The 6510-nt window shown below is 40.7% G+C and overlaps 1 protein-coding gene across 1 annotated transcript in view; it reads left to right on the top strand.

Moving 5' to 3' along the window:
* Positions 1–6510, top strand: part of LOC106516568 (SPARC (osteonectin), cwcv and kazal like domains proteoglycan 2) — a gene marked incomplete at its 3' end in the record, with an annotated part of 45357 nt that overhangs the window by 25077 nt on the left and 13770 nt on the right.

Below are 6510 nucleotides of genomic sequence, written 5' to 3'. Positions count from 1 at the left end.
GCGAGAGTTCACTCCTCCCGACACTAAGAAAACAGGAGGGGAGGAGTCAGCTGAGCCCCTGTGTAGCGGAGCACAAAGAGGGAGAGAGACGAAGTAAACCAACAAGCAGGAAAATGAAACTTATCGTCCTCATTTTTTTTACCGACCTCAAAATAACTTATTGTGCAATTAATTGATTTATTGACTATCGTGACAGACCTACCCACAACGCGGCAGAAACTTGCGGTGCTGCGACTCGTTTCTTCACATCGACTATTTCCAAGGGCGTAATCACCATCTTAAAAGTGGGGGTACACATTTTTTTAAAGGGCCTTTTTTTCTGCTTCGGCTGAAAAAAGTGTGTGTGTGGGGGGGCACAGATATTGGAAGTCAGGGGGACATGTCCCACCCGGTGCCTATGGCGGTTATGCCCATGATATTTCATAAATAAAGTTCTACCAAATGCATAAGTTCCTCTGTGTTTACACTCATTTATTAAAGACGTGTGAAGATGGAAAGGTCTCTCAGTCTCATGCACCTCTGAAGACAGCAGCTTCACACAGGCGCGTGCGTGCACACCTACACAATCTCTTTTCTTTTGCTGGTCAAACACATTTCTACACTCCACTACTTATTTAGACAGTTTTCTCACTCATTCTTCATTTAATTCATTATTTTCCTGCATCTAGAAATCATTTCTGATCGCGCAGAGAGGAGAATATGAGGAGAAACACACGCTGGACACACTGCTTGTATTTTACATATTTAAATAGAGGCGTGTCAGGGGAGGAATCTAGTTCCACGTTCGTTGTGATGTATAAAGAAAAGGTTTGCAGAAACATGCGTGCGCACGGTTTTATACATCTGAATTTTTTTTGTGCGGCGCACTTTACAAAAATTTTCCGTGCTCCAACTTTTAGTGTGAAAGCTGCCCACTACTTTATACATGAGGCCCCAGATGATTTTTATTATGACTTGATAAAACCCTGAATGAGGTTGAGTTTTTCTTTTGTTTCCACGGCTGTATTGTTGTGGGTATCGCTTAGAATTGTGTTTTCTGACTAAATATTTGATAATATCAGGATACCTACATAAACTCGGTCACACTCATATGATACAGTATGATGTCAAACAGGAAGTACTCCTAAAACAAGTTTTACATTCCTGAAATGTAAAACATTGTGTTTACACTGATGGAGTGAGGCATATGTTACGGTAAATAGCACCCACTTCGGATGTTATCATCCATTAAATGGATGTTATTAGCGGTTATCAGTCCCATAGAATGGCTTCAGACTGTCAGCTGGTTAGTATGAGGCATAAAGCCACTAAGGTTAATTTTACAGAAAATGACATGTGCTACGATAAAGTAGACCGGACTCCGGCGGTAGCAGATTGTTGCATTTCAATGTATATGGCGCTGGTAACCCACTAGGGGGCACTGTCGGGACAATCTGAAGCCATTCTATGGGACTGATAACCTACTAGACGGCACAGTTGGGACAGTCTGAAGCCCTTCTATGTGACTGTTAACCTATTAGACGGCACAGATGGGACAGTCTGAAGCCATTCTATGTGACTGTTAACCTACTAGACGGCACAGATGGGACAGTCTGAAGCCATTCTATGTGACTGTTAACCTACTAGACGGCACAGTTGGGACAGTCTGAAGCCATTCTATGGACTGATAACCTACTAGACGGCACAGTTGGGACAGTCTGAAGCCATTCTATGGGACTGATAACCTACTAGACGCCACAGTTGGGACAGTCTGAAGCCATTCTATGGGATGATAACCGCTAATAACGTCCATTTAATGGACTGATGACATCCGAACCGGCTGTAAATAGTGACTTGTTGATTTTCTTACTGTTCAAAGTAAATGATTACAGTCAGTCACAAAGTATAAAATATAGGACTGTATCTAAAATTCAGTTAATCAACCACAAAATATCCAACAAAACATTTGCAGTTTTTGTTGTTGTTTTCAGTTTAGTTGCAGTGAAGTTATTCGTAAAATAACATATTTTTACAAAGTCATTTCACTCTGCGTTCAGCTTTGGGCTAACTGAAAGGTCAAAACAATAAAGTGAAACATGAATCATTTCACCCATCATGCTTGTTTATATGTGAGTCATTCACATGCATTGTAGCCAATTATGTGTGTGCTCCTGCTGTAAGGGGGGAATGTTAGAGGTCGAGTGGACCGCCACACCCCAAACCACTTCAAAGCGAGAAGATGTGAGAAGCCGAAACAAGAATAATTTGTGAAATTTCAAGAAAACATCTTCATTTTGTTACTATTGATTTCATCAACTGTCTCTGGGACTAATCGTGCAGATTCAACAGATCAGAGGCGGCTTCATTGCAAATTTAACAAGACTTGCAGAGACTCCCAGTAGGTAGCAAACTCTGGACGGAACAAAAGCCCTGGCAGCAGATCGGGCCTTTTCAAGTGAGCTGATTGAGACATCACCTGAGCTGCACAGCCTCAGCTCAGCATGTGAGCTCTTTTTCAGTACAATAAGGAACCTCTTGCTCTGACTCGTATAACAGAGAAGATGCCGTGCCGGACCCTGACGTCTTTTGTGCTTTTTGGACCTTTTTATTAATCCTTCACTTCTATTTCTACAACGTCTAGAAAATGCCACTTAAAAAGGGTCTGCTTCTTGTTCTAATTTTAGACGACTAAATGGGCGGCCACCTGCCTTAGCAGCCCCCAGTGTTTATTTCAGTCCAGAGCCACTCAGGTCTGTTATTAAATGGACAACAAATGGATGATAAAAAGACTTCAGCAACAGTCCAAGACGCCGCGATTATTAGAGGATTTGGATGTGAGCGCAGACAATACCAAGAGATGAGAAAAGCAGCTGTTTTTCTCTGTTTTCCTCCCATATTTCATGATAATAATCAGAGATTGGAGGCACCGTCAGTGCTCCTGTATTGTATTTCTTGGTGTGATTTAAAAGCCGTGGGCCACCCACCCCACACACACACACACAAACACACACACACATCCCGGCCCGGCTATGAATTGTAAAGCAAACCAGGAGAGCAGGTGAAAGGAAAACACACTCGCTCACACACATACACACACTCTTCAATGTAAATTAAATCCTGTGCTTGAATTTTCCTTTTCGCATGTAGGAGTGGGATAAGAATACCATATGAGGGATGTTTTTAATTTGAAGCTGCTGCTCGGAGGAGAGTTTCACATCTGAATCTATACTGAAAACATCCAGCTTTTGTTTCTATGGGAACAATGTTGAGCATCATTAAAAATAAGAATGGGATTGAGTGAAAGGTCGGCTACTTACCCATTTAAATACACGATGATAGCGTATCTGTCAGAGTGGATGGGGATGATTCCATGATTAAAAGGACAACTGTTAAAACATTAAATATAACATCTAAAGCTTCTAAACCAAGCAGCTTCTGTGTCTTTAAGACCCTCCTTCCTAAAATAGCAGTTGTTAAAGGTTGAATAGTTTTCTAATCCCTGGTTTAATGTGTTAAGGGGGTGTGTGCAAAGTGGATGTTTTTGAGCTTTATATTCATTATGTTGAGAACATAACCAGGGTGTTGCTTTGAGTTATTCATGCATGTTTGAGAAGTCCTTGAATCTCCTGTGGTAGCTATGTGAAGCTGCCTAAACACTGGTACAAAGCTCTGCCTATTTTCACAAAGCTCCTCCCTGGAGCTCAGTCCCCAGCCGAGCTCCCACCTCGAACTGTCTCCTTAAAGAGACAGAGACCAAGATATATAGTTTTGATATATACAACATTTCCATAACAACTGAAGGTAACATAGTTACTTGATTTTAGTAGAGAATCAAACTATGTGCCTGGAAAATACACAATTCCCCACTTCAGAACTTTTTCCCTTTAAAGCAAGCATTGATCATAAACTACATCTCCCATAATGCATGTCAATTATACAGTCCCTGTCGGAAAGTGGGAGAGTTCAGAATTCAAAATGGAAGCTATAACAGTCACTAAAACTCTCTTACTTTTAGTATTTCTGTACACTTTAGCTCACATTTAGTCAGTTGCACATGTAGTACTTTTTAGTGTTTTTGAGATGACGTGTTAAAACCATGCTTCGATGCAGGAAATACCACGTAGAGCTCAGTCATTGTTTGCTTTTGCGGTTGCTCAGCTGTCGCGATGCGACAAGAAACGAGACAAGGAAGTGATGTTTCATGTTAAGTCGAATGTAAACATGAAACGTTGAAGTTTATTGCAACATAACGCTCATGGAGCCCTCTGAGAAAATGAGTTTGACAGCCCTGCTTTAAGGCCCAACAGAAGAATGCACGTTACATCTTCTGTTGAGAAACAGCAGTTTGTCAAGCTGTCAACAAAACACATTCCACAGCTGGATTGTTGCAGGTAAAATGATTTTAGTTTTAAATTTTTTAGCAAGATGTTAGTTGTTGTAATTCTGGTGTAACATGAACAGTAATCCCACAAAGTAAAAATCTGTCTGGCCCAGTTCTGGTCCACACAAGGCACTAACCCTCTTAATAGTCAACCAAGATACCACAAAGAATGACAGCCCATTGGTGGCCTGGATGTGGTTTTCCAAAGGTGGTCCAAGCATCGGCCAGCACCACGTACCCTGAACCCTGACCAGGTAGGCTGCCACAACTGGGCCAGTTGTAGCATGCCATCTTAAAAACAGAGTCATCATTACCAGACCTGACAAACCACCTGCCATGCCAGCAGTCAGCCAGCAGTGCCAGCTTGACACCAGATCTGGCCCACACCTGTCTGCAAAGTGGGATGAGGTCTAAAGTGGGTGTGGTTCCTAAAAACATGCATTTGCTGAATTCTTACAGTTATGGGAAAAATTAAAATACTGACTGAAAATGTTACTTTTAAGTTACAGCACCGCCATCAGCTTTTCTACAACACATGCACCAGGTCTCTCATCTAATGCAGAAAAACAGGAGTGATGCCATAAAAATAATTTAATTTCTTCAATAATTAACTTATTTGAGTGTATATGTTTTGAGCCGTTAGGTAGATTTTGTATCAGTTTGCGTAAAAGGCAGCAAAAACAAATGTGTGTTACCGTTTAAGATGTCAGTTTTAATCTGTTTGAAAGGACAGCTGTTAGCATTTCAGCTGGAAGCTCCACAGTTAATCTTCACAGGTGCCTAAATAAACTTGCTATAAATAGCAAAGATGTAGCTGAAATAAAGTCATAGGGGAACTGGACGTGAGCTCTTTGCTTTACAAAACTGGGTATTTGAGATTGGTATTACATTTACTGTCCATCTTTATCGACTTACAAACAAATTTCTGTGAATCCTCACTGAGGGAGAACCATTTCAGCACAACTTTATTAATCTCTGAAGAAAGACTGTAGCTCTTACATTCTGCTGGAAGCTTAGAGACGGATTGGGCTCTCTGTGTGTTAGTTTATAAGACTTGTATCATTCCATATATATTTTAAAATAATGTGACCACTAGACTTTTATTCACATCTGCTGAGTCATAAATCACCTGAGCAGCTGAATAATAAACAACCCGCACTGGCACACATAGTAAAACTACGACTCATGGCCGTCTTAATCCCCATTCAGACAATCTGAACAGAAAACCCCCTCCCACACAACAACACATCACAAAGAAGAGGCAGAAACAATACAATGCTTTATATCCTAAGGCGAGTCGCATCAGTCGTTTGTAGATTTCCATTTAATTCCAACATTTATATTTAAATGGGACATATTTAAAATCCACATTTTGTTGTATACTTGGAGTCTCTAGAAGTGCAGAAAATTTTAATTTAGTCTCTCTTGATGCTTCGTAGATAACTTTATATTCTGTGTGGGTCATATTATTCAGTCCAGTCCATTTTCTCTATTCCCCGTTTCATTTTCTGAACAATAACGCAGCAGTATTTAAAGTGAAACTGCTAAACAAGGTTATGGATTTCCTGCGAATCTGTGTTTCTGTGGGGTCCATCATCTTCATTCTCCTCTGGCTCTGGGTCAGACTCTGGCTCCAACATGTAAGGCTGGATGGACTGGTCTTCTGTTGTTGACATCCTTTAGTTATTTTGTAAATAAAAAGTTTCTATGCTGCTCTATATTCACATCGCTGCTATCAAATGAGCTGGAGGGGGACAGGATGTGCCTTATTTGCATTTAAAGAGACAGCAACAAAACGAGTTGCTCTCAGATACACCTCAGAAAAGGGGTCAAAGAGAGGCTTGTGGAACTACAATAAGAAGGAATTCAGACCAAAGCTTCGCAGTTTCAATTTATCCCATCATACATCTCCTTTAAACCAAACTTGAAAAATGCAACAATTGACAGTTTAAAGGGGCAATATCATGTAAAATCAACTTTTTTGAGTTTTATATCATGTTATAATGATATACTTTCATAAAAAACATGCCCAAAGCCTTGCTTTGACTCATTCATGCATGTTTGAGAAATCCTGCAGCGGTTTTAGGCAGCCATGCTGAGGAGCAAAACGACAGGTGGGGACCAGAAACGCCTTTTGGGACCAGAAATGC

Source organism: Austrofundulus limnaeus, unplaced genomic scaffold (assembly GCF_001266775.1).
Source record: "Austrofundulus limnaeus strain Quisiro unplaced genomic scaffold, Austrofundulus_limnaeus-1.0 Scaffold39, whole genome shotgun sequence".
NCBI classification, from domain to species: domain Eukaryota; kingdom Metazoa; phylum Chordata; class Actinopteri; order Cyprinodontiformes; family Rivulidae; genus Austrofundulus; species Austrofundulus limnaeus.
The sequence above is the reverse complement of the archived record's forward strand: the minus strand, read 5'-3'. Positions and strand labels throughout refer to the sequence as shown.